The sequence below is a fragment of the Castor canadensis genome, chromosome 1 (genome assembly GCF_047511655.1).
Source record: "Castor canadensis chromosome 1, mCasCan1.hap1v2, whole genome shotgun sequence".
Lineage (NCBI taxonomy): Eukaryota > Metazoa > Chordata > Mammalia > Rodentia > Castoridae > Castor > Castor canadensis.
The window spans coordinates 114,712,553-114,739,922 of record NC_133386.1 but is presented as its reverse complement, the minus strand read 5'-3'; the positions used below and the strand labels follow the sequence as shown (position 1 = coordinate 114,739,922).

General features: G+C 37.3%; 2 protein-coding genes across 6 annotated transcripts in view; one reads left to right on the top strand and one right to left on the bottom strand.

Annotated features, from left to right (window-relative positions):
- Positions 1-27,370, top strand: part of LOC141422477 (neutral amino acid uniporter 4-like) — a 449,783-nt gene that overhangs the window by 380,320 nt on the left and 42,093 nt on the right. The gene's annotated exons all lie outside the window — the stretch shown is intronic.
- The window catches only part of LOC141421463 (deuterosome assembly protein 1), a 409,755-nt gene that overhangs the window by 381,189 nt on the left and 1,196 nt on the right, over positions 1-27,370 (bottom strand). The window lies entirely within an intron of this gene.

Sequence of the window (27,370 nt, the reverse complement as noted above, 5' to 3'; positions counted from 1 at the left end):
AATTTGTTATCACAATGGGCTATTTAGCAAGGTGGTGGAATCTCCTTTGTGAAGTATTTAATCAAGGAGGATACTCTGATACTGCAATTTATTTTGGAACAGATAAAATCTAGTTATTTTATGACAGGACTCCATGTGTAGGCTGGTGGTTTTGGAGACAGGCTCTGGGGGCAGGCAGACAAGTTAGAATCTCCACATTTCACTTGAAAGCTGTATTTTCTTGGATAATTTCCCTAATTTGCTTAAGTATTGGTTCCTTCATACATAATATAGGAGCTATATGAGTACCTGTCTGATAGATTATGGTAAGAACATATGAAATAATTCATAAAAATATGTGTTTTATATGTAGTAAACAACAATTTTAACTATTGTTTTAGAGAAAACCCTTTAGGCAAATATTTTTTTGTCTTCTGAGCTTAAAGTCATTGCTGAAAGCCAGAACAAAGCTCAGACTCTGCTGCTATCCCTGCCATGCTAAAATTCTATCATTCTAACTCCAGCTGTGGGATATCTTGTTATCCACATAGCTATTATAGGCCAGACTTTTATTCAAATACAGCAAAATGATGACATTCCAGCTACTCACTATCACTAAATCTGCAACACTTATGTAAAATGTAGATGGGAACATTTATTTACATCCTTTTTTGCTCTTCATTAATTTCAAACTCACTTTTGCAAAATTATAGTTTATAATTAAAAGATTAATCATAATAAATTAATAGATTGCTTAACAGATTGGTATAATTTTCACCCCAGAATATTTTTTGGCAGTACTGGGGTTTCTAACTCAGGACTTCACACTTACTAGACAGGTGCTCTACTGCTTGAGCCAAGCCTCCAGCCCTGCAGAAATAGTGTTTTAGAAAACTTTTCTCACTTGGGAAAATGTGTGCATTATAAAAGCATATAATCATAGGACATAGAAGAGACATTGTGTATGCTCTGTCCCAGGGGTTCTCTGTGGTTCTGGGGTCACAGACAGCTTTGATTAAACCTGTGGAACTTCGGGCTGGGATGTAGCTCGGTGGTACAGCGCTTGCCTAGCATGCGTGAGGCCCTGGGTTCGATCCCAGCACCAAAAAAGAAAAGACAAAAAAAAAAAAAAAAAAACCTCTCCCCAAACCTGTGGAACTTCTTTTAAAGAATCCACACTTGCTACACGTTAGTTTTTGCTTTCTATTTAAGTAGTTTCAGAGTCCCTCCGAAGTCCTGCCATATAGACCAGGTTAAGGAAAATTTTATGCATGGGAAAATTTAGTCCAGAACTCAAAATCTGTTTTCACAACATCCTAGTTCCCTGCTCGTAAATCAGTATTTCTCAAGTTTTCTCTTTAAACAGAGGTACATCTAGCACTGCAGGAGTTGGAGGCACAAACTGCACTGGGAATAAACTTAGATAATGTCAAGCTCTTAAAATAAATATGTGTAGTCAGGATCACCTGTGTTAGGACCCATCATACAACTGAAAGCTCTCTGAATTAAATTCTACTTAGATCATTAGGATTATTAAAAGGTAAGTAAACGAAATGTGCTAATTGGGAGTTTATATATTTGTAATTAAAATTCAGCAGTAACTGTAGGAAACGCTTAGAATTTTGACACAGAAGATCTTGTAACGGAGATGATTTTGTCCACACAGATGTTACTACTAAGTCACAGCATGACTTTTCTTTCTAAATTCTCTAGAGATAATGCTGACACCAACCCTGTGCATGCCGACACCTTCTGCAGACCTCTCTCAGCCCACCCTTGCTGGGCACATGGCCTTAACCATCCTAAAATTGCTCAATCTTAAGCCTTCATTTGGAAATTCCATTTTATATCCCTGTCTTTGGCTGCCACTCTCCTATTAGGCTCCACAGACTAATAGATATGATTGTAGATATTTGCTTTAACATATTTACAATTACATTTAAAAAATTGTTTTCTTACTGGGGTTTGACTCAGGGCCTTGTGCTTGCTAGGCAGGTGCTCTACCATTTAAGCCATGCCTCCAAACCTTTGTATTTTAGTTATTTTTTGAAGTGTCTCATAGCTAGGATTGCAATGTGCAATGCCCCACCTAGCTTATTGTCTGAAATGGGTCTCGCTAACTTTTTCTCCAGGCTTTCCTCTGCTCTCGAGCCTCCTGGTCTTCACCTTCTGAGTAGCTGGGATTACAGCAGTGAGCCGGTGCTGCTGACTCACAACTCCATATTCTTTAGGCTAATCTTCTTTCTCTTTTATTCATTCATCTATTCATTTAGAAATTATTTTTGAGCAGTTATGTTTTTGGCTAGGGATATGGTAGTTAAGAAAAACTGATGAGCTATTTATCCTGTGAGTCTTAAGCCACTGTAGAAGTGACCATTTATCAAAAGGTGCTATAACCTGAGGTTATGGTGAGAAGGGCTATAAGTCAAATGATGCAGGCTGTTTGTTTAGTTACTGTGGCCACTCACCCTCCCCGTGAGGGGACGTCATTCCTTTCTGTTTCTTAATAAGCGTAAGTTCAATGCAAACCATGACTAATGAGAGCAATAGATATTTAGTGTTATGCTTGTTCTGTACTTTGACCTAATATTATAAATAAAGGACAAATGTATGAGTGATTTCAGGATCCCACCTGAGTATCTTCAACAAAAGTTCTCCTGCTTGAGCTCTCAGGAAACCTGATTGCCCTTAGATATCCTGAAGATGAAATTTTAGAGGTTTTCATCTAAAACCAAAGTTTTAAAACTTACTTGCGAGTTTTTGGTTCTTTCTGTTTGTCCCTCTATTTCAGTACAATTGGTAATTTATCTTATAAGTGAAATATGCTTATGCAGGTTAGCCTCCTTAGATTGCCATGTTTGTGGAGAAAGCATTCCAAGCTTAAAACAACCAGCTTACAGACTTCAGACTTTGACTTGTTTGCAAATTAACATGTTCCTTTAACAATCACAGAGGAAGTTTCCATCAATTTAAAAGTTATTATGGGTTCCATAAAATCTTAGAGTTAGAAAAGAAGTTCGATTTTGCCTCTCACTATCATTGTTGATCTGCCTGTGTCATAACTGCTTTACATTCAGTCTCTGCTTACTTTTCCAGTGCACTTAAAAATATTCTAGGCACAAAATGAAAACTTGTCTGCTTGCTAAATGTGGGAGAAATACATTATTTTCTGCCTCATTCATTGACTGAAGCATAAAGGAAAAAGAAACAGAAATACATTTATCCAAAACTAAGAAAAAAGTCTTCCTAAAATGGTGGTAAACAAATTAGAGCAGCTGATTTTTTTGTCTGATTTTAATTCAATCAGCAAGATACTATTAAAAATATATGCTGTCATATTGTCTCAAAGTACATAGACATCTTTTTCATTTTGAATTCATGAAAAGGGCTATTTACCCTTATTTTTGGAGATGTTGGCTAAACAAATTAAGACCCATTTCATTTTTCCAGGCCAAATGTTAGCCATGAATGTCAATGTAATTCTTCAAAAATGAACTCCATCAAACTGTTTGCATAAGGAAAATGTCACAGTGAATAACTACCTTGCTGCATGTGGCTATGTTGTTGAAAAGAAACTAGACAACTGGGTGCTAGTATCTTAGGCCTGTAATCCTAGCTACTGAAGAGGCAGGAGAACTGTGGTTCAAAGCCAGCCCAGCAAATAGTTCAAAAGATCCTATCTTGAAAAAACCATCACAAAAAAGGGGTGGTGGAGTGGCTCAAGGTATAGGCCCTGAGCTCAAACCCCAGTACTGCAAAAAGAGAAAAAAAAAAAGACACTAGAAAAAAATCCATCCATTTTCATATCTGATGACGTACATGTAACTTGTTACCAAGTAAATTGCTCTTTTGTAAGGTGAAACACTACTGATTGTGAGGAAGGAGCACCTTCAAAGAGATGATAAGAGGATTCAGGTGTTCCCATTTAAAAATCTTCCAGTCCAGGGTAGCTGCAGTGGCTTTCATCTGTAATCCCAGCTACTTCAGAGGCTGAGATGAAGAAAATGGCAGTTTGAGGCTAGCCAGGGCAAAATTAGCTAGACGCTTTTCTCAAAACACACGCTGGCAAAGTGGCACATGCCTGTCATCTCAGTTATGTTGGAGCTGTAGGCAGCAGGGTCACATCTGAGGCAAAAAGTTGAGAACCTCGAACAACTAAAACAAAAACAGGGCTTGAGGCATGGTCAAAGTGGTAGAACACCCACATAGCAAGCACAAGGTCCTGAGTTTAAACTCCAGTACTACTGCTCTCAGTCCATTTTACACTGAGGAATCATTTTATGTATTTAGTGTGTGTTTTGGGAGGGACAGTGCTGGAGTTTGAACTCAGGGCCTTGCTCTTTCTAAGCAGCTCTACCACTTGATCCACAGCTCTAGTCTTTTTTACTTTAATTTCTTTTTCAGATGGGATCTCACATTTTTGCCTGAGGTTGGCTTCAGACTGTTATCCTCTACCTATGTTTCCTTTGCAGCTGGGATTATAGAAAGGAGCCACCATGCCCAGCCCAGAGTTTTTCAAGCACTGACATTAGTTCATTCATACATTGTGGAAAGTCTATGTGCAAAGTGGCCAGTGTTACACAGCTTTGTGCTACAAGTGGCTCTTGGCATTAGGATTAAACTCTTACCAATGTCAACAAGCCTTGCAACCTTGTCACCTTTATTTTCAGGCTTTTGCTACCCCACCACACTGGGATTTTTACTGATGACAATCACTCTTGGTGGAGTTTCTGAGTACCCTTCACTTCTATGATAGCTTCTCACATTGCCTCATCCTCTTCATCTGCTTTTGTATCTGTGTCTCCACCAGACTGGAAGCCTTGTGAGGATGAAGGCTGGCCTTATACCTCTGTGTCACCGAGGTGAGCATCACACGGCAGGTGCAAAAATAAAATGCTTGCCTATCGAATAAATAAATATAACCTAAACTTACTTGTTTGGGTGTCTAAAACAATGGGGTTACCGTAAGAAGTCGTATACTGTTTTAAACTTCCTGAGGGAGAGACCTAAGTCAGTGGTTCTCAAAATATTGACTCTGCAAAGGCATCATCTTTATCGATTGGGAACTTGCTAGAAATGCAAACCCCCAGGCCTAAGGCCAGACCTAGGGAAGTCAGATTGTGGGGCATAGCATCTCAATGAGTCAGCTTGGTAAGGCTGATAGTTCCTGAAATTTGAGAATAACGGTGTTAGATGTTCCTACTTCTAACTTACATATAAGTGTTCATATTCAGTGCAAACCCAGGGGGACCCTGATCTGGTGTTCTTAAGGAAGGAGTGCTGTACTTCTTCAGCCCAACCTTTAAATCTGTTTAGAGAAAGTAGTCAGCCTGACTAATTTGCAAAAGCTCCAAATCATCTAGGTTGTTTCCTAATGTAGAGGTGTTTAGGCTTGAATGGCCAGCTAATTGCTTCAATTAGCCAATTCATTTTGCTTAGTAGACACACTGGGACGTTAAAACCATGCAGTCTCCTAAGTGTTTTAGCCACTTCCTCTTAGGCTGAAGCCAGCCAGAGGCCTGCTTCAGGAGGGGAAATTAACCAGTTGGCCAGAGAAGAGGGCCAGTGTCTGCATCTGCTTGGTCTTGTTGACAGTTTCTTTCTTCTCACCTTGGTTTATATGATTTTATGCTAAGTTCTGGCTAGTGAGTGACAGAAGTGAGTTCTTCCTGATGCAATGTCAAGTGCACCCTGCATCTGCTCAGATTAGAATCATCTCCAAGGAAGTGGATGAACTGGGAACACTGCCTCTGCCTCTGCCCAGCAGTTCCAATTTCCCTGAAATCGAATGATTTTGCAAGGACGAGAGCTACAGTCTAAGTTGGCGCACCTCATGCACAGTGTTGCCTTCATAGTCACACTTTATTTCTGAGGCCTTGGGGTGGGAATTTTGATACAAGTAATTACAGGCAATCTTGTTGATAATAAGAAATAATCACACCTCACAACTGAAGACACACAAACTAGAAGTGAAAAGTTGGAAAAAGAGCAGGGATGTGGAAATTCAAAGCAAGTAAGAGTATTCTCATATCAAACAGAGAGTTTAAGCAAAATTTAGTCAGAAGAGATAAAGGTCACTGCATACTAAAAAAGAGAACAATCCAGCAAGAATATATAACAATTCTAAATATATATGCACCAAACATAGGTGGGCTTAAGTTCATAAAACAAACACTTCTGGGCATAAAGGAAGAGATAAGTCCAGATCCAATAATATGGGGAGATCTCAACATACCACTCTCTTCAACAAACAGAACATCAAGATAAAAAATTAACAAGATATCTTAAAATCAACAATACAATGGATGAAATGGCTTTAGCAGCCATTTATAGAGTATTTCATCCTATGGCAGCAGATATACACAGTTTTCTTAGTAGCCCACGGAACTTTCTCCAAAATAGACCACATCCTAGGTTGTAAAGCAAGCCTCAAGAAATACAAGAACCATCAAAATAATCCCCTGTATCCTAACAGATTATGGAATAAAATTAGAAATAAGTGGCAAGAAAAACCCTAAAACCAGGTAAAGACACCTTAAAAAAAGAGAGTAACAGGACAATAACCCATATAGATGCAAAACTCATCAATAAAATATTTGCAAACTGAATTCAACAGCACATTAGAAGATCATACACCATGATCAAGTACGTTTCATTTCAAGGATACAACTCTACTACAACATATGCAAATTAATTAATGTAATGTAGCACATAAACAGAATCAAGGACAAAAACCACATCATTGTCTCAAAAGATGCAGAAAAAGCCTTAGACAAAAGTCAACTTCCTTTCGTGATAGAAGTTCTGAAGAGATAAGGAATATAAGAAACTTACCTTAACATTATAAGGCTATAAATGACAAAACTATAGCCAACATCATGCTAAATGGTAAAAACTAAAACCATTTCCTCAAAAATCAGGAAAAAGACAAAGGTGTCCATTCACCCAGTCTTATTGAAAATAGTACTGGAATTCCTAGCCAGATCAATAAGACAGTAGAAGGAAATAAAAGGAATTCAAAAAGGGGAGGAAGAAATCAAATTATCCCTATTTGCAGATAATATTATACCTAGAAGACCCTAAAAACTCCACCAAAAAAATGTTTTAGATATCATAAACACATTCAGCAAAGTAGCAGGATACAAAATCAATACACAAAAACCAGAAGCCTTTGTATATACCAGAAATGAACAGACTGAGAAAGAAATCAGGAAAACAATGCCACACACAACAGCATCAAAAATTAAAATACCTGGAATAAATTTAACAAAGGAAGAGAAAGACTTCTACAACTAAAATTATAAATCACTAAACACAGAAATCTAAGAATGTATCAGAAGATGGAAAGATCTCCCATGCTCATGGATCAGCAGAATAAGTATTGTGAAAATGGCTGTACTTTGGAAAGTAATCTATATGCTAAATACAATCCCACCAAAATTCCAATGACATTCTTCAGAGAGAAAAATTAATCCTAAAGTTCATATGGAAACTCAAAAAGACCTCAAATAATGACGGTTATCATAAGCAAAACCGAAGGTATCGTGATACTTCACTTTAATCCATACTACAAAGCCATAGTAATAAGGAAAGCATGGTACTGGCACAAAAACAGATATGAAAACCAATGAAACATAATAGAAGACCCAGTCACAAACCCATTCAGGTACAGCCATTGATTTTTGTCAAAGGAGCCCAAAACATGTCGGAGAAAAGACAGCCTCTTGAACAAACAGTGCTGGAAAAACTGCATATCTACATGTAGAAGATTGGAACTGGATCCTAGATCCTGTGATACTGCTACAGGAAAGAATAAAGAAAACACTGAAATGTACAGGAATAGGCAATGACTTCCTGAATAGAACCCCAGAGCTTGGCAATTAAGAGAAAGGGTTGACATCAAATCATAAACCTTCTGCACAGCTAATGAAACAGTCACTAGACTGAAGACACAGTCCACAGAATGGGAGAAAAATCTTTGCTATCTATGCATCTGACAGGGGATTAATAACCAGAATCTATAGGGAGCTCAAAAAACTAACCTCACAAAGAATCAACAGCCACTGAATAAATGGGCAAATGAACTGAACAGACAATTCTCAAAAGAAGTACAAACGGCTAACAAACACACGAAGAAATGCTCAATATCCCTGGCAATAAAAGAAATACAAATCAAAACTCATAAAGATTTGACCTCACTTTAGTCAGAATAGTATCATCATCAACACAAACAAGAAACACTGGTGAGGTTGTGTGAGAAAGGAACCCTTCTCCAATGTTGGTGAGAAAGTACGCTAGTGCAACCATGGAAATCAGTTTTTTAAAAAACTAAAAGTAGACCTATCAAATGATCCAGTGATATCACTCCTTGGCCTACAGCCAAAGGAATGTACATCAGGATAGCCACTTCCACTTCCACACTCATGTTTGTTGCAGCACTATTCACAGTAACCAAGCTCTGGAAAAAGTCCAGATGCTCTGAGGAATGGATTAAGAAAAGTAGGATATATACACGATGGAGTATTTTAAACTATAAAGAACAATGACATTATGTTGATTGCAGGGAAATGGATGGAACTGGAGATCATCCATTAAGCAAATTAAGCCAGGCTCAGAAGGACAAATGTCACATATTTCCCCTCATGTGGAGGCTGGACTTGAAAAGGTAAAAGTATACACAGCTATATATACGATCTGACATATATATATATATACATGAGATCTTTATCTATACAGGTATATTACATGGGTGTAATAGTAGGTTTGTCTTAGGGGACTAGGAGGAGGTGGGAGAAGAAAAGAGAGAGTGAGCAATATGAAAATACGTTGTATATGAATATAGTAAAATGAAATGCACTGCAGGCTGTTGAATAATAGAGGAGCAGGTGGTAAAGGGTAAGTAATAGTGCAGTTAATACTGTTAAATAAAATATATGCATTGTGACATCCATGGTGAAACCCCTTTGAACAACACTTTAAAAAGTGAAGGACAGGAAGGTAAAACAGGTCCTGTCTGGGGTTGGGAGAGGGTAAAATGCAGAGGGTGAGGGAAGGCAAATATTGCTGATGTACTTGGTTTACGTGTATGAAAACAGAATAATAGAACCTATTGAAATTGCCCTGAGAATGGGGGAAGAGGGGATTCAGGAGAATGATGGAGGGGTGGATCTAATCAAGGCATGTTGTAAACACATTTGTTAATGTCACAATGACTCCCTGTACAACTAACCAAAAAGAAGTGATCATATCACTTATGAGGATTAGGCACCTTGAAAAAAGAAAGAATGCTTAAGGAGTTACATAGACGGCGTTCCCATTTCCTTCAATTTGCACCGAAAATCAGTAACATTGTTTTAGTCATCTTTCAAGTATCTCTTTCCATGTGATGTTTGAAACCTGGTGCCAATAAATTTTTATATGCCTTTAAGACAAAATCGACTGACTTGAGAGTGCTTTCTATCTTTCCGAATTGGAAAGCTTGGTGGAGAAATGTCTGAAGAAAATTTCATTTCTCAGTACATATTTCTGAGCTTGTTTTGGAGTGACAGTAACGGCATTACAAGGTATTGAAGCGACACTCCTGAAAGCCAGCAGAGGCCAGAGCTGTGTGAAAATCTCCTGCAAATCTGCCACACAACCTCCAGGTCCTCAAGGCAGCCCGGTGTTTTCATTAGCTGTCAGCCTCCATAGCGTTGGTGATTGCAGGGAGCAGTCACACCACAGTTTTACATTCAGTGTCTTTTGCAGTTGGGGACAGTGCCCAGTGAAATATTCTAGTCCGTTATGGTTAGAGTATCTGGAAGCTTTAGAAAATTTATGAAACATCATTTTTAATTATTGTAAATTTGGTTATTACTTATGATAGAGTTTTTAAAATACATTGATAACGTGGGGCTTTTCTGGTCTTAGGAGACATGGTAGAAGAAGATCACTACATTTATTCATTAGGCCATTTATTTATTTGTGCAAGAAGAAGGCACTGTGTAAATGCTCCTCGATGTTTATTATGTTCCAGAGCAGAAGGCCTTGACACTGACATGTCATAGCTCTGCCTCAAGGAGCGTTTGATCATCTCTGCTATGCTCCAGAAGATGAGATAGCTCACCTTAGCTCAGTGTAACGTATATACCCATCTCCATTCCACGTCCTCATCTCCGTTCCAGAGTGGTGACCCCTTTTAGACTATCTTTAAAATCCAAACTACTTTTATTGTAAAGAAAAGGAAAACACTTTTTAAGTGAACAGGCATTTGAAAAACATTTTCAAAAAAGCCTCTGGGATCTTGACTTCTCCTCTACCCCACCTGGTACAGAGACCTCAGTCTGGTTCCTCAATACTCCCCATGTATCAATTCCAAAGTAACTGGATTCCTCTGAGAAATAGGAACAGCTGCTGACAGGAGATTGCTTAGCACAAATCATTCCCTTGCCTTGAAAGGATTAGGAACAACCTTCGAGGATGGAGTTGGGGAACATTTTACTTACGTATTGTGGTGGTACAAGCCAGTGCTGGAGGAAAATGGCTTATCCCCTACCTCCACTCTAACACAGTGTGCATTTTGTTAGATAAATGAGCACTTCCCCTATAGTTGATTGACTTAGAGGGAACAATAGTGCTTTGTCTGAATGGTACTTCCATCCTAAGAACTATATGGTAGTGGTTTGCATTAACGAGGGTTGATAATTAATAATCTTTCTTAATTCTGGCTTTTTATAGTGCCAGTCCCTAACTTGGCTTGGCATTTGGATGGTACTAAATCATGTCCTTATTGAAGGTCACCGAGAAACTCTGTCAGGAGTAATCTTGCAGCACTCAAAAGTTCAGCTGTTGAATGGAATCATTTTGAAACTTTGACTGGGAACTTTGAACTTCAGCTCATCAAGGATGAGGTGACCCTGGATTTGTCTTAGCAGGCTGCCTTCAGAAATAGTATAGCCAATTTCTGCCCTGCAACAGACACACAAGGACCCTCCAAACAGCAAAGTGCAAGGAATAAGGAGAGGAAAGGAAAGGGACATTTTATCATATCAAGAAATGAGGTTTTAAAATAACTTCATATATATATATGTGTGTGTATATATATATATATATATATATATATACACACACATATATATATATCTCAATTAGCTAGTCGATTCTAAAATTTGGAATTACATTAATCATCCAAGTAGTAATTCTTTTTTTTCAATTTTTGGTGTTACTGAGGTCTAAACTTGGAGTCTTAAGCTTATCAGGCAGGCACTCTATACTTGAGCCACACCCCCACCCCCAACCAGTAGTACTTAGATGCTAGCTATAGAGTCAGTCATAGTGGTTCATGCAAAGCTGTTCTAGGTCCTGATCCTTACACTCAGTGTGTTCACAGTTCTAGTTACAGAGACAAGTGCTACACTCCCAGTGAATTTCAGTGTTATAAGGAGCATTATTTAATGGCGTGGAGAATGGGGTACACAATGGCAGTTTTGCAATGTCTGGGAGATGAGAAATTACTGCATGCAGAGATAGAAGAACTTCATTGGAGAGTATCAATGTGGATTGAACTCTGAAGAATGGGATGGGTGGATTGGGGGGTGGCTTAAGTGGTAGAGCACCTGCTTAGCAATTGTGTGCAAGGCCCTGAGTCCAAACTCCAGTAATACCACAGTGGGGGGGAGAGAGAGAGAGAGAGAGAGAGAGAGAGAGAGAGAGAGAGAGAGAGAGAGAGAGAGAGAGGATGGGATGGGATTTGGTAATTTCAAATGACATGCAAAGGGAGTGATATAGAAAGCAGCAATACACAAGACTTATTCGAGATTCAGGGTGGGTAGTGGGTTAGAGCTTTTCTGGGGGAGTATTAGTGGCAAATAGTACTGTTAAGAATAGACTATACAGGGCCTGAAATATGAGAAAGAAGAGCAATTCAGAAATATCGAGGCTTTTCAGTAGAGAAATAATGAGGAGAACAGTATTTTAGAGACCTAATGGTGGTATCAAATAACCTGCTTTGAAAACTGCTGAAAGCAACCTTGCTCAGTGGTGGAGGACTGGATTTGAGGTTCCAGACTCCACTCATTCATTTGCTATCCTGTGCAAGTCATTTAACCCTCTGAATCTCAAATTAGAATGGCAGTAGTTACCCTCTCAATGCATTCAGCAGACACTGAGAACCTGCTCTGCTTGGCCCTGGGTCAAGCTCTGAGGGTGTGAACCAAGCCCTGTCCTGAGCTCCAATTCCTCATGAGTGCAGGAGAGTTAGGAGGACTGAATGCAGTAACATACATACAGTGCCTGGCACATACCAGGTGCTCAGTGAAGAGGACCTAACGGCACCATAGTAATACTCAGGTAATGAAGTAGAGATATTGTAGCCACATACATTTCCAGAACCAGTAGCTGTCATAGAACAAGCACAGGCTTACATTTCAGGATGGGAATCCCTCCCACTTCGCTCTCTCAAGAAGTCTGTTCTAATTTGTCTGGACTAGAGGAACTTGAACCTTTGGTGCCTGAATGGACTTACTAGTTTTGTCGTATACCCAGCCATCCAGGAACCATTTTACCTTTCCTAGATACCTGCTATGGGCCTGTCCTCAGCCAAAAGCAAAAAGCTTTTTCCTCCCCCCAGCCAGTCCCAACAACTGATTCTCTTTCACCTGACAAGATGTTAGGCACCTGACTTCTCTCCTGAGCATTTTGCTAATGCAGAATGTATCTCTGAATGTGTTCATGTTCTGAGCACCTAAAATTTTTATCACTAGATGATTGACCAAAAGAACAAATAATGTTTGGTATCTTTAATGTTCTCCAAAGCAATGCCAAGAAAAGTGTTTTATTTTTATTATTCAATAGCAACTCCATAATTTGACTTAGAGTTCACCACTAGTTAGTTGTTCAATAGTATTTATTGACTATCTTTTGCATGACAGGTATTGTGTTAGATGTTCAGGTTGAAACCCTTAGCTTCCATTAGTACTGTATTTCAAAGAAGGTATCACAAGATAGAGACACAGAAAAAGAAGAGTTCTAGCCCTCTCTGTGACACATGGTTCTAAACAATTCATTTAAACTCACTGTGAATTTGAATAATTAAAAAAATAGCTAAAATTCATTGTCACTGTATGCTTGGCAATGTACTAAATACTTTACATGCATTATCTTGGTTTGTTCTCATAGCAACCCGATAAAATTCGTATAATCATTTTTCTTTTTGAAACAATAGTGAGACTTAGAGTTCTATGTCCTGTCCTACCAGTAATGGAAGAAACAAATTTGAAACCACATCACTCTTAATTCAAATCCTGGAGCCTTAACCTCCATTCCCCAGGGCTATTGTAAACATCTAACCATACACCCACACCCACACACAGACACACATTAAACTTGTAACAAACATAGAAAGCAATCATTTTTCCATTGCAAAACTTTGAAATAAAGGGGCATATCTGATTCTTTTTTATATCATATTCATGTAAGCATGAATAAGTGGTCAATGGTGCAATATTTGTCGGACAAAATGTTTGTATATTTGTGCCACCTTATCCTTGTTCCCACTGCCATATCTAATTAATCTCTATGTCCACTGAACTGCCCAAAACATTGCTACTTACAGTAGAATGGAGATTTGATATTTATGCATTGAAATTAAATGCTCCCAGCTTTAAAATTCTGCCCTAAATTACTTTGTAATTTTGAATACAAATATTCAGATATAAAAGGCCAAAGGGTCATATTTAATGATTTCTATCCCGTTAGGCTGAGCATCCTCCCTACAATTGTGTTGTGATGACTGCAGTGGGAAGAGAGCACAAGTATGCCATGCAGCCACTGTGCTAGGAGGATGCTGAAGAAAAGGAATGGCAGGTGCTGTATCTGTCCTCTGAGGATATAGAATACCAGCTCCATCTCTGGTTTTCTTCTCTCTTATCTTAGTTTCCTAACATCATAAGAATAACAATAAAATACTTCCTTTAAACAACATTAGGGATTAAATTGGAAATGTATCCTCAAAGCTCACATGTCAAGGGCTTGGTTCCCAACTGATGGACTCATGGGAAGTGATTGGATCATGAGGACTCTAACCTCATACATGGGTTCATCCACTGACGATTCATAATTTGATGAAGATGGTGGACACTAGAAGGTGGGGCCTGGTTGAAGGAACTAGATCACTTAGGGGTATGCCTTGGACGGATATGTCTTGTCCCTGGGTCATCTTTCTTCCTTTCTTTCTTCCTTCTTTCCTTCCTTCCTTCCTTCCTTTCCTCTCCCCCCTTTCTCTCTCTCTCTCTCTCATTTTCTCCTCTCTGCAAAATAAACCTTTCCCCTTTGGAGTTGTTTTCTTAAGTATTTTGCCATAGTGATGGACAGCTGACCAGCACAGACATTTGTGGGTTATTTTGCATGACATCACATCCACACATACATTTTCCAGCTCCTATTGTGCACCAGCCCCCGTGAACTCACACAGACCCAGCCTAACAGTGCCCTACCTCAGGCCAATGACAAAGGGACTTGCCTCATGTCCATGTCATGCAACCCAGAAATACAGAATTAGTGCACTGTGGAGTTAATCTTTGTCCAACGGGAGAGGGGTACAAGTGGATAAATTCTCTTCCTTCCTTATTCCTTTGCATGATCTTGTGCTTCTGATTATCTAGCTTCCTGGATGGTCCTGTGGTTGCAGTTTGATACTGCATGCTTGTATTGGCTCTTCTTTCCCTGCCACTCTCCCTTGCCCTCACTCCTCTTCCTTGAACCATGTTTTCAACAAATTAACAACACCTTTAATGTCCACAATATTAATGATGAATAAAAAGTATTCTCTGTGATCCAACTTTATATAAAACACATACTTGTGTATATGAAAAATTTACAGGAAAGAAAAAAAGCCTAAAATGTTGACTGGTTATCCCTAGTGGTGTTATGGGTGTCTTTAATTTACTTTCCTGAGCAATAAAGGGAACAACTTGGCTGCATCCTTTGGCAGCATGCTGCCTGTTGAACAATTTGTGGTTAAGGTTTAAACAAGATTCATGCTGGAAAATCAAGCAGTTTCAGTCACCCTATTCTCATTCCATCAGACCACTTTGAAAATAAGACACTGCCAAGTTTTTGAAAGTGGGATAGAAAGAATGTAAGTCTCACCATTGACTGTTCAGTGCTATATAAATCAAAAGGCTTGCCAACCAGGAGACAAAATGAATGCCAGAGTCCACACAGATGCGGGCAATTGCTCTGGTAAATGTTGAGTCTTGGAAATTGAAGTTGCGACACCATGCTCATATTAAGCAGCAGGAAAGAGATGATCCTCAGACTTTCTGTTGATTTAAGTGGCTGATACCTTTTGACAACTTGCAGCTTTTTGTTAAAGCTCTGGAAAGCACTTTGTAATAAAAAAAAAGTAGCATTTTTTCATCAGTTCTCTAAATAATAAATCATGATCAATAGATATTTCTTGAATACTTATTAAAGAGCTGTGATAAATATTAATAAATCCTGGCAACATTATTATAAAGAAGAACTACCACAAGGAGAACAAACAAATGAAGATATAAAAATAACAAATGGATTTAGAAAGAAAACCTCAAGTCTCAGTTCCATTTCCAGCCTGGGATTCACTTGTCATTCATCCATTGCCAGCTTTCATTGCCAGCCATGTCTATAATCTTTTCAGATCTGGAGATCATTTTGGTTACAGTTTCTAAGTTTCTTCCTTCTTCCCTCTTTTAAAAGGTGGGCTCCTCCTCTGTCTGGAAGTTGGCGAGAGATAGAACTTACCCATGTTTCAAGAACTGAAAATGTGAGAAGGTGAAACTGGCCAAACTCTCTGGGCCAGCAAGCATAGGCTTTCCAACTAGACTACCAAGAAAATAAACATGACTGGGGACAGAACAGGAAGTCCTCTGTGGGCAAACAGGACATGCTTCCCATTTGACTATCTGCCCTCCCAAGGGAAAGAGTCAAGGTAGTCAGCATCACTCATCAGTAGAATCAGCAGCAGCAATAACCAGCACATGGATGACTCAATGGTTTGGGAAGGCAAAAGGCAAGGACACAGCAGTATTTCTAGGTACAGTGATACTGCAAGATACCTTTAATCTGTCTTTACTACCTGTCACATTTCCCCGTGGGAAATAATCAGTTAAATCTACAGTGATTTGTTATGAAACCAGTTGTTCTGTGCTCTCAAATAGGAAGAGGATGTTTGCCATTTATAATTTGTGATATTAAAAAATGCAAGATCTTGTTAATTTTAATTGGGTTCCTGATTAGGACACATAAAATCAAGCTGCTGTGGGGTTGGGGTGGGAGACTTCTTTCAGTACATGGACCTAGTATTCCATGTGAGCACCTTTTTTATAAAGATAGTAAATAAATATGGAATGAGACTTTGGGACCAAATTGGAGTTGATGTCATTTAATTTCTTCTGTTTCTGCCAGTTAAATGAATGGGAGACTGGGGTAATTAAACTCCTTTTGATAATTAGGCACCAAGGATTCTAAAATGATGGAATGTTAATGAATATTTCCCAAGTCTGGTACCTGTACCCCAAGTGCTGCTAAATGGAATTTTTCCCTTTATCATTGATGATTTTTTTCTTTTTTTTTTTTGGCAGTACTGGGGTTCAACCTCAGGATCTTACTCTTACTATGCAGGCACTCTACCATTTGAGCCACTCCACTAGTCCTTCCCCTTTATTATTAAAATACATAGCCTACATTAATAAAAACAGAGATGTCTAAACAACCTAACGATGCACCTTAAGCTTCTAGAAAAACAAGAACAAATCAAGTAAGAAACTAGCAGATGGAGAGAAATAATAAAGATCAGGGCTGAGACCAATGAGATCAAGACCAAAAAATGTATACAAAGAATCAATGAAACAAAAAGTTGGTTCTTTGAAAATATTAACAAAACTGACAAATCCTTAGCCAACATAACAAAACAGAGGGAAAAGATCCAGAGTAATAAAATCAAAGGTGAAATAGGGAACATAACTACAAATTCTAATGAAATCCAGAGGATCATTAGAGAGTACTTTGGAAATTTATATTCAAGTAAACTGGAAAGTCTACGTGAAATGGATAAATTTCTAGATGCATATAACCAAAGAAAATTGAACCAAGAAGATATTAGCCACCTAAATAGACCTACTGCAAGCAATAAGATTGAAACAATAATAAAGGGCCTCCCTACACGAAGAGTCCAGGACCTGATGGATTCACAGCTGAATTTTACCAAACTTTTAAAGAAGAGCTAATACCAACACTCCTCAAACTTTGCCAGGAAATAGAAAGGGAAAGAACACTAACAAACTCATTCTATGAAGCCAGCATTATACTCATTCCAAAACCCAATAAAGATGCAACAAAAAAAGAGGATTAAAGACCAATATCATTAATAAATACAGATGCAAGATTCTCAACAAAATACTGGCAAACAGAATCCAACACATCAAAAAGATCATATACCACGACCAAGTCAGTGTCAATCCAGGGATGCAAGGATGGTTCAACATATGTAAATGTAATACAGCATATAAACAGAGGCAAGGACATGATCCTCTCAATAGATGCAGAAAAGGCCTTTGACAAAATTCAACACCCTTTCCATGATAAAAGCTTTGAAGAAACTAGGAATAAGCGGAACATTCCTCAACATAATAAAGGATATATATGACAAACCTAGAGCCAATATTATACTAAATGGAGACCAACTGAAACCATTCCTGTTACAGTCGGGAATGAGACAGAGATGCCTGATTTCCCCATTTCTATTCAATATACTTTTGGAATTCTTAGCCAGACCAATAAGATAAGATCAAGAAATAAAAGGGATACAAATACGGAATGAGGAAGTCAAACCAGCCCTATATGCAGATGACATGCTCCTATAGATCTAAAAGACCCTACAAACTACCAAAAAAACTATTCGAAATCAAACTCTTTTGGCCAAGTACAAAATTAATATATAGAAATCAGCAGCCTCCCTGTATACCAACAACAAACAAACCAGGAAGGAAATCAGGGAAACAATCCCATTTAAAATAGCCTCAAAAATAACAAAGTACCTTGGAATAAATTTAATGAAATAAACCAAAGACCTTTTCAATGAAAACTATATACCACTGAAGAAAGAAATTTAAGAAGACATCAGAAGATGGAAAGATCTCCCATGCTTGTGGATTGGTAGAATCAACTGTGAAAATGGCCATACTACCAAAAGCAATCTACATGTTCAATACAATCCCTATCAAAATTCCAATGACATTTTTCACAGAAATAGAAAAAAAAATCCTACAATACATATGAAAACACAAAAGACCTTGAATAGCTAAAGTTCAGTGCTGGAAGTACCACAATACCTGACTTCAAACTATACTACAGAGCCATAACAAAAAAACCCAGCAGGGTATTGGCACAAAAACAGACAGGAAGACCAATGAATTAGAATAGAAGACCAAGACAAACCCATGCAGCTACAGTCAACTGATCTTCTACAAAGTAGCCCAAAACACACAATGGAGAAAAGATAACTATTTCTGGGAAAACTGAATAGCCACATGTAGAAGACTAAAACTAGAGCCCTGTTTTTCACCCTGTATCAAAATCAACTTAAAGTAGATCAAAGACCTTAATACAAGGCCTGAAACATTGAAACAACTACAGGAAGTAGTAGGTAATACCCTGGAACTAACAGACATAGGGAACAACTTCCTAAGCAGAACTCAAAAGATTTAACATCAAAGAGAAAGAATGAAAAAATGGGACTCCATCAAACTAAAAGTCTTCTGCATAGCAAAAAAACAAAAACCAACAACAACAACAAAAGGAGTCTCTAGATTCAAGAGACTACCCACAGAATGGGAGAAAAATCTTTTTTATTTTTTTTTTATTTTGGAGATGGGGACTCGCAAACTACGACCAGGGTGACCTTGAACTGTGATCCTCTCCATCTCATCTTCTCAAGTAGCTAGAATTACAGGTGTGAACCACTTTCGCCCTTCTAAAAAATATTTTGCTTTTCCGCAGTACTGCAGTTTGGATTCAAGGCTTTGCACTTTGCTAGGCAACTGCTTGAGTTATGCTTCTAGCCCTCAATGTGCAAAATTTGTATATATTTCTACGTCCTAAGAGTTTTTATTTATGACTATAGATTTTATTTATGAATGAAATAAAATAGGAAAATACATTTAAAAGGGATTATGTTTGCAGAGGACTTCTTCAATATGTCACATTTCTTAAATGTACACATGTATTTTAAATGTACATTTAATTAATGTTTAAGAAACCAACCAAAATAATGATAAAATTAAAGTGTTATGCACGTTGTCAGTGGCAAAAAATCTCTACATGGATATTCCATAAACACTTCACTTAGTATGTTTCAAGTTAAATTAATAACTTCTTTCCCAAGTACTCCTGTGAACCCCATCTCAGTTTTTTTATTGTTTTATTATTCATATGTGCATACAAGGCTTGGGTCATTTCTCCCCCCTGACCCCACGCTCTCCCTCTGTCAGCTATTCATCTGATAAGGGACTAAAATCCAGAATCTACAGGGAACTCAGAAGACCCAATCCCCAACTAATCAACACTCCAGTGAAGAAATGATTTAAACATTTCTTCAAAGGAAGAGGTACAAGTGGCCAGTAAATATATGAAGAACTGTTCAACTTCCCTGGCTATAAAAGAGAAGCAAATCAAAACTACACTAGGATTTCATCTCACCCCAGTTAGAATAGCCATATTCAAGGAGGACAATAGTGATAACAAATTCTGGTTAGGATGTTGCAAAACAGGAACCCCTGTACACTGCTGGTAGGAATGCAAATTGGTACAACCATTATAGAAAGCAGTATGGTGATTTCTCAAAAAACTAAAGATAGAACTACCATATTATCCATATACAGCTCCTAGGCACCTACCCAAAAGAACATAAGTCAGGATACAGTAGAGATACCTATATATCAGAGTGGAGTAATTCATCACAGCACTACTCACAATAGCCAAGCTATGAAAACAACCTACATGCCGTACAACTGATGAATGGATCAAGGAACCCTGGTATATATTAGCCATAAGGAATAATGACACGTTGTTGGAAAGTAAATGGATGTAATTGGAGGACATCATGTTAAGTGATATAAGCCAGGCTCAGAAACACAAAGGCCACATATTTTCTCTCATACATGGAAGATACTTCCAACAGATAAAATACATATGCAAAAACAAACTTGATCATATATAAACTCATACGTAGAACGTTTGTAACAGTGAAACTACTTTATGGAACTTGGGGAAGGAGGGAAAGGGAAAGAGAATGACAGAACGTTGACAATATTGTAAAACATAACATCTGTGTAAACAGAGGATATAAGGATTTGTATTTTAAAACTATTGAAGAATGGGGGGAGGGGTTGGAGATAAAAGGGTAAGGGAGAGCAGTGGAAGTGACTGAACAGACCAAAGTAAAGTATACTCACAGTGGGACACATTGAGAAACCCTACGGAACACTGACTTAAATACTAATAACGGAAGTTGGGACTATAAGGTAAGTACAGTGTATATGTATGTATGGGGGTACTTGGGGGGGGAGGGTGAATGAAGGAAATTAAGGTAAGTGTATGTGGTAGACAGATTTCATATACCTATAGGAAATAGAACAAAGAAACCTCTTGCAATTGCTTTAAGTGTGGTGGGGAGGAGGCTGAGGGGAAGAGACCGTGGGGGTGATCTAACCAATGTACGATATTTGGAATTGTCACTATGAATCCCTCCTGTACAACAAACATATACTAATAAAAAAATTTTTAAATTCACACAGATGATATAAACTAGACACAGAGAATTTGATTCTGCTGCCATTTTTTTCAAGTCCAGGCAAGGTTGATGAAATTCAAATATAAAACAAGTTTTATTATAAAAGAGACAAAGCTGAACTTCTTTGAAACTTGGACAGCACATTGACTTCTGTGCAAATTAAAGCTGAAACCATATTCTGGAGTGAACTGCTGCTCCATGTGTTTACTTGCAAATGGCAACTCATAATGCTCACTGTATTTGCTAACAATTGAAGGCTAAGTCAGGCAAAGGGTCTGGACCATCTCAAAAGTGTGCTCCCCAAGAAAACCTGTACAATGGCCCATCATGATCTTGTCATTCCATGAAGACATGATCCATACCAAGCATTCTTATCAGAAAAAGGTGCTGTCAATTCTTTCCTGAGATTGTCTTATAACCCTTTATAATTGAGCCCATAGGATTACAATATAAGAAAACAAACCAAAACGTACTTTGAATACTTATTGTAAACACCAAGTACTAAAGCAATCATTTGTAGGCTATGTTAATATACAGTAACTTATTTCAAACATATCAATATTTTATATATTCAAGTATTTGCTTCCAATATTCAGGAAAGCCTTTATGTCATATTCCTGAGAAGGAAACGGAAGGAGAGTCTAAGTGAGGGAATTACATCTTCTTAAACTTTCTTCCTATAATCTGAATGTTTGTTTCTTCTCAGAACTCAAATGGTATGTATAAGTCCATACACCAATGTGTTAGTACTAAGTGAGACCTTTGGTGATTAGATAAAAGAGTGGAGCCCTCATGAGTGCCTTTATAGGAAAAGGCAAATATATGTATGTATGGAAATGTCACATGAATACCATTAATTTGTAAAACTGTTTTAGTAATTATAATAATGATAAATTAAATTAAAAGTAAAATGAAATAAAAAGCAAATTAAAAAAATGAAAAGATAAGCAAAAGAAAAGTTTCCAAGATCTGCCAACACCTTTGATTTTGGACTTCCTAGCCTCCAGACCTGTAAGAAGTAAGTTTCTGTTGTTCACCACTTACCCAGCTTATACTGCTTTGTTATAGAGTCAGAATGAACCAGGAAAATCCTTTACATCACAGTCCAGAGCTGCTTCCCCACATATAGTGGTTTCTTTACCAAAGAGTCCTGATGTATCGATGGAACACGCATTTCGACTGGACAAAACCACATGGTGAATTAGAATGAATTCAATGTACTCTACACTATACTAATGTACTATGCAAATCAGCAAACTCACTGGCAGTCACTGAGGGTCAACCTACCCTGCCACTTTAGCACCATTTTGAGAGACCTCCTGAGCCTGGATTGTATCTCATTCATAAAATATGGACAATGACCCTGACACACAGGGAAAACTAAGTTTGCTAACATGAAAAAGGTCACTACTTTTTTCTTTTCTCCCTCCTTAGAAGAGTACATGCTCAAATTTGGCCCTAAATCAGCTTTTAATTGTACTGTCTGATAGAAATAAAATGGAATGAATATGATGATTCTTCAAGTTACAAACACCAAAGATAGGTTTTGAGAATTTATTTATTTAGTTGGTACTAGGGATTGAACTCAGGGCCTCAATCTTGTTAGAAGCTTTATCACATTTTTTTTATTGTAAGAATCTCCTGTCCTGCCCCATATGGAGATATTCTTGCTTCTGCTGTTTCATTCCCCTCCACAGTGCACTTCTTCAAAGCTCACATAACACTTGTGCTTATACCCCATTGGTCAGAACTTAGTATGGGACCTTACTTAGATGTTAGGAAGCCTAGCAGGTACAGATTTTATTTAAGAAGTCATGCATCAGCTAAAAGTCATGTTTTTTGTTGGTAAAGAAGGACATATTGTATGTCATGGGATACTCTGCCACAAAAAAGCATTACAACATTCATAAGAAGAGGTGATGGTGGCTTGGATTCTAAATGTATTTAGAATGCTTTAGACAAATGGATTGATTGATTTAAACTGTAAGAAAAATTAAGAGTAACTCTATGGTTTTAATGATGAACAATGAAATGCAGATTCATCTTTACAGAGATGAAGACAGGTTTGGCGATGGGCTAAACTGGCAGTTAGGTTTGGAGCTTGTTCTTTGAAATACTGCTACATGTAAAAGGGGTGATTGCCATGTAGGCAGGTGATATGCAAGCCTGTGGTTAAAAGGGACTGGATAATTGAAGTGGAAATCATAAAAGAAAACAAGAAAAGAATTTCAAGATTGGAACATGGGACACCCCAATGTATAGAGATCTGAAGAACAGAGAAAGAACCAACAAGAGAGACATTAAGAAGGAATGTGACTACTGAGATAGAAAAACACAAATGTGTTGAATTAGCAGGGATATATGTGGAAATTCTCTTGTGATTATCTATTTCTAGTGGGGTAAAAACAAGTATCAGCTGTAGGGAGTTGGGTGACCATATTTTTCAGGTCTCAAGGAAAAGGATATAAAATAACCATAGATGGGTTTGACTGACTACTTGTTATTTATTACCATAGCAGTGTGCTATAGTTTGGATCTAAAATGTCTCCCTTAAACCCATATATTAAAAACTTGGTTCTCAGATTAGCACCACTGGGACATGATGAAACCTTTAGGAGGTGGGAACATTTGTTCTTTGGGTTATCGGAGGCATGTCTATAAAAGACACAGTGGGACCCATCTTACTTCCTATTCCTTTCTTTTGCTTCGTGGCCAAGATCAGTTTTCTTCAGCCAAATGTTTGTGCCACGTGCTGCGATAGCTCCAAAGCAACACGGCAAACTGACCATGGACTAAAACCTTTAAAATTGTGAGGCAAAATAAAACTTTTCTCTTTATAACTCTATTATCTTAGGTATTTGTCACAGTAAAGGAAGCTGAGTATCACATGGTAGCATGATAGCTTAAGCTTTTGGAGAAGGGAACTTGCAGAGGGGAGACTTCTATTTCTAGTTCTCTAACTTGAAACAAGTAACTTGGCACCTCTGAACTGGACTTTCCCCACTTGTAAAATGAAAATAATAATGGTACATCATTATTGTGAGAATTGCATTTACTAACGTCTGTAAGACACTTAGACTAATACTGTCTCGTCATAGGCTGGAATTATAAAAATCAGAATTAATAAAGAAAGAGAGCTGCCAAATGACTAGAGCAAACAAGTAATCCAAAATACGGGAAGAGACAGGTGCCTGCAGAGACCAATAGAGCCTGACCATTTGCTTACCCATGGCAGATGTTGCTAGATACACAAGAAGATACAGCTAGAAGGTTTCACAAGCTGCTAGAGAAGAGAGGTGTGTGGGCTAGCATGAGAATGTGAAGGCCTGGAGGTTGCACATAGAGGGTGGTGTCCCAAGAAAGTTTTTCTCATAGTACTGACCTGAGAAAGTCAATAACCATCACTGTCCACTCTGTGCCCAAACCAACCTGTTCTATATCCACTACAGAAGGAAAGGCTTAATCTGCAGGGGGAAGAGAGATGAAAACTATCGCCATAGGACACTGGCAAAAACAACAGCAAAACAAAACAAGAAAAGAAGCACCCTTCCTTTGGAGGGACAAATTTTCTGTTAGGTCCAAGTAGACTCCTCTGCTCTGGAAAAGAAGCAGAGTACTGTGAAGTCCTGGACACTCTTAAAACCCAGACTTTTAAAAAACATTGACATGTCTTCTTTTCCCCCACACCAAGCTAACACAGGTAGAGTAAAAACAGCAGTGCAATACAGCTGGGTGAGTTGTAGGAGTTAAATCCTTACTAGGGGCAATGCCTAGGGAAATTAAAAGCTATGGAAGAAGCAGACATAGAGAAAAGAATCTCTGTTAAATCATCTCACGCTGCATTCACAAGGTATCAGAGGAAACTTAAACTCAAATTCAACCCTTCTACTGAATAGATGGAAATGAATCCCATGCTTAAAATCTAGCTGAACAAATGAGGTGCTCACTTTTAATCATAAAAATTATTTACCTCATTCTTTATAGTTTTACACAATATGCCTGGCTTTCAACAAAAAAATTATGTCATGTGAAAAGCCAAATATCTCCACCACAAACATACATAGACTGAAGATGCAAAGACATCATCAAAGCAGCCTGCATTTGACACAGATGTTGAAATTGTCAGAAAGAGATTTTAAAATAATTATGATTAAGTTATCAACTTTCCAATGTAAGACAGCATGTCATATCAGATTAATTGGACAGAGATAAGAAACTCTAATTAAAAAGACACAGACACTAGAAGAAACAAATAGGCAACAGTAGATACAAAGCTTCCAACAGGCTCATAAGTAGAGTCAACACAGTCAAAGAAAGAATCAGTGAGCATGAAGACAGGTAGTGGAAGTTAAGTGAGCTGAAACAAACAACAACAAAAGGGTGAAAAAAGAACAGAACAATCAATAAATAGTAAGGGAAATTTTCAAATAGTTACATATGTACAACTGAAGTCCCAAAGGAGAAGAAAGTGAAAATAGGGCAAAAGCATATTTGAAGAAATAATTTTGCAAAATTAGTGACAGACTTGAAGCCACAGATTCAAAAGTGTCACAGAGCACCAAGCAGAATAAATACTCATACGGTATTTCAAACATTTGAGTTTGTCAGAATATCTTGAATTGAAAAGTAAAAAACAAAAACAAATAAACAACAAAAATACTAAAATAGATTTTCTAAAGTCCTGGGAGTGGGAGCTAAATGGGGAGGCATTAACCTAGACTCTTAAATGTAGTAAAAAAATGAAAGAAAAATAAAAATTTCCCTAGGCAAACAAAAACTGAAGGAGATTGTTACTAGACACACTCTCTAAGAAGTATGGAAAGATATTTTAGATGTAATACATTTGATATCAATGAGAAACTTGGATCAGATGTACAAAAAGAAATGAAGAGGATAGAAACTGGAATGAATGAAAATGAGATAAAATTTATTTATTTCTTACACACAATGGTTCTAAAAGTACTTAGCCTGTGTAAAAGTAAAATGTATGACAATAATAGCGTAAGCAGTATGTGGGGAGTATCGGGAATATTCTGTTGTAGACGCTACATACTGCATATGAAGCAGTATAATGTTACTGGAAGGTAGATCCAGATTAACTTTAAATGTATATTGTACACTGTAAGAGTATCACTAAAGAATTTTTTTTAAAGAGGAGAAATTAGAAGTCTATTGAGGAGAAAAATAGAACCATGAAATTGTGCTTCAATTCAAGAAAAGGCAGTGAAAAAAAGAAAGAAAAAATGTAACAAAGAGAAACAACTCGCAAGATACTTACATTTTAATCACTTGAACTAATAATAATATAATCATTTTAAATATGAATTACTTAAATATACCAGTTTAAAAAATAATGGTAATTATTCTGTCAGATTCAGTAAAAAGCAGAACCTAAGAAACCTATTTAAAATATAAAAGCATAAATTCACATCTTCAAATATTTAGACCTTACTAATATAAAAACATATAAGACATAGTACCTATATTAATAGATATAAAAGACTAGACTATGAATAAGGCAACTCATTAACTTCTGAAGGTGTTCATAATATATACAGGTGTGTGTATATACATATATATATATATATATATCCATCTTATATCACTACGGTATCCTATAAAGTACTTACTATTATCTGTAACTTTGGAGACTAGAAAACTTTAGCTTAAAAAGTTAAACAATGCATCCAATGTTTCTTGGCTAAAGTAGAGCTGGGGTTAATATCCAGGCTTATTAGAAACCCCACACGATGATTCACTGTTTGAAATTGCCACTACAGATAGCTTGTTTAATAATAACTGAGAGTCAATTGATTGATTTTTGCACTATTTTCTGGACCTTTTGATGATATACCTTTATTAATTATGAAAACAGGTCAATTTTATTATGGAAAAGAAGAGGGAGTTATTATGATCTCAATTTGCAATCTCACATGTCAATATTTTATAGGTCTGTAATAATATACTTATAACTTTTTGACGATCCAATTTTATTGTGCTTAGTGATCTGAACTTGTGCTCTGAAATTGTCTAAATACTAACTATATTACAATATTTATTCTACGATTTTCTCAATACTCTTCTGTTTTGAAAGTACTGGCTAGAATACTCTGTATCTTGACACTCTCCAAGCTTTTATAAATGCTCCATAGGTATCAATTTTTCAAACTCTTTATCTATTACTTGTATACATTTTGAATCCATTAAGCCTTATAAAAATTCATGTAAAGATAAATCCAGGAACTGGAAGTAATTTTCTGGAAAGGAAGGGTTGAATACAGACCAAAAATGCTTTTATAGGAAAATAAAACCAATAGACTATTAAGATGTTTTTTACTTAAATGCTCAAGTTATAAATTTTATGCTTTAGAGTTTTACTTTAGGTATGACTGACTAAATAGTCACCATGGAACAAAATCCTGTATTCCTTACTTAAGAGTCACAAGAGTATATTTGGATTGGAAAACTGCAAATTCATTTTTTAGCTACACATGGTTGCTGTAAAGAACACTAAAAGCGCTCATAAAGCAATAGGCCAATAAATACACTAAAAACAGTAAAGTGTATCTGGGACAAACTGGCTTT